The sequence below is a fragment of the Triticum dicoccoides genome, chromosome 5B (assembly GCF_002162155.2).
Source record: "Triticum dicoccoides isolate Atlit2015 ecotype Zavitan chromosome 5B, WEW_v2.0, whole genome shotgun sequence".
NCBI classification, from domain to species: Eukaryota; Viridiplantae; Streptophyta; class Magnoliopsida; order Poales; family Poaceae; genus Triticum; species Triticum dicoccoides.
Genome location: NC_041389.1, coordinates 355,369,488 through 355,374,776, shown reverse-complemented (window position 1 = coordinate 355,374,776; position 5,289 = coordinate 355,369,488).

Sequence of the window (5,289 nt, the reverse complement as noted above, 5' to 3'; positions counted from 1 at the left end):
CTACTGGCTCTCCAGCCATCACCCTCTGGCTTTGTCCACGGCATCACGACCTAGCAAACCAACGACGGCTGAGACCCGCTCGAGGGCCGGGACCCGAGGACGTAGAGCGTCGACATCTAACCAAGCTTGCACGTTAAAGGGGGGGTACCTGAGCATCGTGACTCAGGGCTCCTACTGGCTCTCTAGCCCTCACCCTCTGGCTTTGTCCACGACATCGCGACCTGGCAAACCAGCAACGGCTGAGACCCGCTCGAGGGCCGGGACCCGAGGACGTAGAGCGTCGGCATCTAGCCAAATTTGCAGGAACACATCACAAGTTAAGGCCCAGTGCCAGGCGCAACCCTCCTTGAGGTAGGGCCCCGTGAGTCCCGCGCTGGCTCATGGGTGCCTAGATACAACTCCTCAAGCCCTGTCGTGCCATCCACGTGTCAGGGCGGGGCTGTACACGCCCCGGGGGCTCCTCCCAGAGGGGAGCCCCCTCCCATGCACCAGTGGAAGCACCATGCTCCGTGCTGGCTAACGACGCTGCCAAGGAGTGGCTATGCCCGTACACATACGGAAGCGCTATGCTCCACGCTGGTGATAAACAACTGAGGGTGGCCCCCGGCTGCATCAACCTCAGGGAGCCCAGAGCTCAGTGTCCGGCCTCATCGCAACGCCTCCCCTCGGGAGTGCCGCACGAGGGGGCTGGGCACGGGGGGTTGTGCCTGGGTCATGCCCAGATGCACGCCACCCAGCCAGGCCCCTCAGGCCTGGTTCGTCGCGCGTCCCTCCCCGAGCGGAGCCAAGGTATGAAGGTCGTTTGAGCGTCAAGGGGGACTCTTGAGCATCGCGACTCAGGAGCCTAACTGGTCACGTAGCCCCTCACTCCTTAGTTCTGAAAGGCTAACAGCGGTTGAGGTATGTGCGGGGCCGGGCTCTGCAGACGTAGAACGGTAGATTCACCCCCACATCTCACCTCCCTACTTGTTGTTCATGCGCCAAGGGGGACTCCTGAGCATCGCGACTCAGGAGCCTAACTTGTCACGTAGCCCCTCACTCCTTGGTCTCGTCCTGGTTTCCGGTCGGGGCCAACGGCGGCTGAGGTATGCGCGGGGCCGGGCTCTGCCGGCGTAGAACATAAGCAAGTAGGAAGAGCGCAAATCTCAAGGAATTCAAAAGCAAATATTACAGTCCATAACTGTTATCACGACACCAAACACAAGTTTAAACGCCTCCCCTGAGGCATGATGCATGTTGCAGGAGCTGAAAGCAGGGTAGGAGCCACAACGGAGTCATTTGTTGGTGGCGGAGCTGCGCGGAGCGGGTTTGCCTCGTGAAGCCGCAGAACCGGCAGCGCCTCGCTTCAGCTTGGTGCTGAAGGCCCGGAACTTCGACAGCAGAGCCTCCGCACGACCCTTCACGGCCTCAGCGGCGGCAGCGGCAAGCTCGCCGGTCGCTGGCTCCAGCAGGTTGTCGAGGTCGACGTTGGGATCGCGAAGGTAGACGTGGGTAAGGACATGCGTCAGTGCTGTAGAAGACAGGACACGCGCCTCGGCCTCAGTCGTAGGGCCAAGGCCAAGGGTGACATCTTCAAGAGCACGGACCAGGAAGGGGAGCAGCTTGGTGGGGCCGTCCTCGGTGCCAGCCAGCGGGCTTTCCAGGCCGCTGTCGTAAAGCGATCTCAGCAAGGTGCGAGCCTTCACCTCCATCTCCGTGAAGGCCCCGCGGTCCTTGGCAAGGACCCGCGCCTTGCCATCCAGCTCGACCTTCCACACCTCCAACTCCTGCTCCAGTGCGCCCAGGCATTCACGGCGCTTGTTAAGCTTGGCATCTTGGTCCTTGACGGCCGCCTCACGAGCCTTCATGTCTTCCTCCTTCTCTTGGCGGATGCGGACCTCCTTGGCAAGCAGGTCCCGTAGGCCCTGCAGCTTGCTCTCCAGCGCCTTGCAGCGACCTCGAGCATCAGCCGCCTCCCCCAAGGCGGCGTCGCAAGCGGCCTTCGCCCCAAGGACGGCCTGCTTCTCCTTGTCGCAGGCCGTCGAGACCTGAACCAGCGCCACTCGAATCGAAGCGTCAGAGCGAATCCAGCCAGAAGCTAGCTCCAAGTGCCCGGCCACCAAGCGAGGGTCGGCGCCCAGAAGATCTTGCTGCAGCCGGTCCAGTTCAGTAGCAGCACAATCCAGGACAGCGGGAGGAGTCGAAGAGACAGCAGTTGGTGGAGTAGGAGGAGAGGACGGCAGCATAACCATAGTATCCTGAGGCGGGACCTGCTGCGCCCCAACAGCGGTGGCAGTGGCGTCAGGCAAGGATACCTCAGGAGTCGCTTGGGCCATGGGGTCTGAGCTCGCCCCAGCCAGCTCCACCAGGCCTCGCGAGGACGACCGGGCAGGAGAGGCCCGTGCCTTGCAGCCACCTCCTTTCATGGGCAGAGGGGCTGCCCCGGACGGAACCTCAGGAGCACCCTTCAGCTTCTTCGCCGCAGGCGCCAGCCTAGCCAAGAGATACGGACGTCAAGCCTCAGCGACGAAACAGGGAATAAAACAAGAATCAAGCACTTACTGGTCATCGCTCGTGAGCTCGAGCAACCTCCGACCGTACTTGAAGCCCGAGAGTCGGCTGCAGGGATCTGCCTCGAGAGGCTCAGAAGCAGGAGGCACGTCTGCGGGTCGCCTCGGAGCCGAGGCAGACCCGAGGGGGACCAGCCCAGTCATGTCCTTCTTCCAGATCGGGGGCAAGCTCTCGCCGCCTCGCTCGTTGCCATCCTCATCGTCGCTCGGCAAGAGGCGGAGAGCGCGGGAGCTGTGCCGGGGGAGGGGCGCTCTCGACTCCTCGTCGGTAGCCTCAGAGTCAGAGCCTCCTTCCCGCTCCTCTTCTTCCTCCTCTTCGCTGGAGTCGCTGGAGGACACGTTCACCGTTGCCAGGGCCACCGGGTCCTCGGGAACCTCCGTGGGCACGGGCCCGTCCCCATTGAAGACGGGCATGGAGTCCACCGCCTGCTCCCAATCATCTTGAAGGAACAGGGGTACAGGGGCACCCTCCAGCCTCGCCACGTCTCCTCCGACCAAAGATTGGAGGACCGCGGCCAGATCTTCGTCGGCCAAGACTGCGGGGCTCGGGTGGGGCCTCCATAGCGGAAGCGAGTACTTACGAAGTGGGGCCACCTGGTGATCCAGGAACTCCCTCAGGAGCGACGCACCAGTCAGCTTCGCCGCCGCCATGTTACCCGGCCTCAGATCCGCGTCCATATTCTCCAACACAGGCTTCACGTGGGGGTCCATGAGTTCCACGCGATACCAATCATCGGAGCTCGTGGGCTGCTCCATGGGCAGAATCAACCGAGGGTGGATGCGCCCAGCATCTACCATGACCCACTTGCTCCTGAAGCCCTCAATCCTCTTCCCGGGCTTCGAGATAGCGTTGGAGCCGCCATACGTGACAAAGCTCGTGCACGCGGAGATGGGACCACGAGAGGGCCGGAGGGAGAAGTAGTGGCGCAGCAAGGCCACTGAAGGATGCGCTCTGACGTGAGCCTCACTATAGTAGGCGAAGATTGCTAGAAGAATAATAGAGTTAGGGTGGAGATGCAGAGCTTGCAGGTTGTAATGGCGGAGGACAGAGAAGAAAAACTCAGAAAAGGGAGGCACTAGACCGGCAGCAATGGCGCTTACAAAGAGCGGATAGAAGGTGCTCCCTTGGCCCTCAGGAAGGGCGGAGCCGGCCTTGAACACCTTTGCCCCGTCGATGCCTTGCGCCACCACCATCCGGCGCACCCGGGCAAGGCTCGTCTCCGACACGTTTGGCGAGTCCAAGGCGGGTGAGTACCAAGCTTTGGCTGGGGTCTGGCGAGGCGCCATGTCTTGCTAGGGCGCGCGGTCGAAGTAGATCTAAAGATTTCGGAGGCAGAAAGGAAGGGCGCAAGAAAGGGGATCTGGGCAATGACCGGAGGAAGCAAGGGAAGCAAAGCCTAGGCAGATGCCGCTCTTTTGTCGATTCACGCAGTTGCTGAGGCACCCACGACCAACCGACCACCACACGGCACCCGAGGTCGCAGGCTATTAGGGCCCACGACGCTTCGCACTTGCCCCTTCGCTTCTCTGCTCAGCCAAGTCCGGGCGTGCCTTGGGCCCGGGGGCTACTGTCGGCATTCTGGGAATGGGGGTCCCCAGACTTGCCTGCCTGCGGCCTGCGGCGTGGCTCAAGGGGCGGCCCAGCGAGGCCCATCTTCATCAGCACGAGCTCAAGACCCACGCATGGGGCCAAGCCTCGCAGGGCGGACGACAGGGAGCTTCCTCAGGCACGGCCTCGTCAGGCTGGCTCGTGAGGAGGCAGAGAGATCAAGGCGGGGTACCTCACGAGGTGCCCATGACGCAAGCCATGACGACCAAGGGCGCCAGGCGGGCGCCAGCCCGTGCAGTGTCCTCCTTTCCTCTTTGGTGCAAAGGGGGCAAGCGCATGCGAGAGCATCAAGCAAAGGCACCCATTTCGGTGCAACAAGACCAAGACCGTCACAACGGCAGGAAGGAAGTCATTGTGGAGCCCAAGCCGGCGTCATCGTCAGAGCCTTTGACACGCGAGGACCAACTTTAGTCAGGATAAGTGTACTAGATGTTCCCCTTCAAAATGGCCAATTGTTGGTGCCCTTCCCGCTCAATATTTGGGAAGAGGCCCAGGGCCTTTGCCTATAAATAGGACTAGCCACCCGCAAGGTAGAGGCATCATATCATCATCAGGAAACCAGTAAAAAGAGCGACTGAACTCCCCCTAGCAGTTCATCGCACCAGCCAAGAACAGACCCTCGCGAGGCTATTCTTCCTTGTATTGTTCATCATCAGCCCAAGAGGCAATCCACCACACCACACATTGGCGTAGGGTATTACACCACAATGGTGGCCTGAACCAGTATAAACCCTGTGCCACTTGTGTTGTTCCTTTGATTGCTTAGATCATAGCGAGGCGGTGAGGTGCAGGTAGGTAGTGGGTGAAATCTCCGCGCGCACCCCAGTGTTCGAATCTAGAGGGTCTGCCAGAACCCGAAATCCGACAGAGGGGCTACACAAGCTCTTTCCCATGTGGGAGGGCCCATTCAAGGTTGTTCATGTTTCCAGGCCCGGCTCCACGCGCTTGGAGACCCAGGAGGGGGTGCCCATTCCGAACGCGTGGAACATTCAACACCTCCGGAGGTTCTACCCTTGAGCGTGCCTATGGAAAAGGCCTGGAGCCTGTGAAGAAGGCCAATGCCTGTGAAGCTTGCCGCTTTGGGAAAAGGCCCGGTGCCTGTGAAGAAGGCCAATGCCTGTGAAGCTCGCT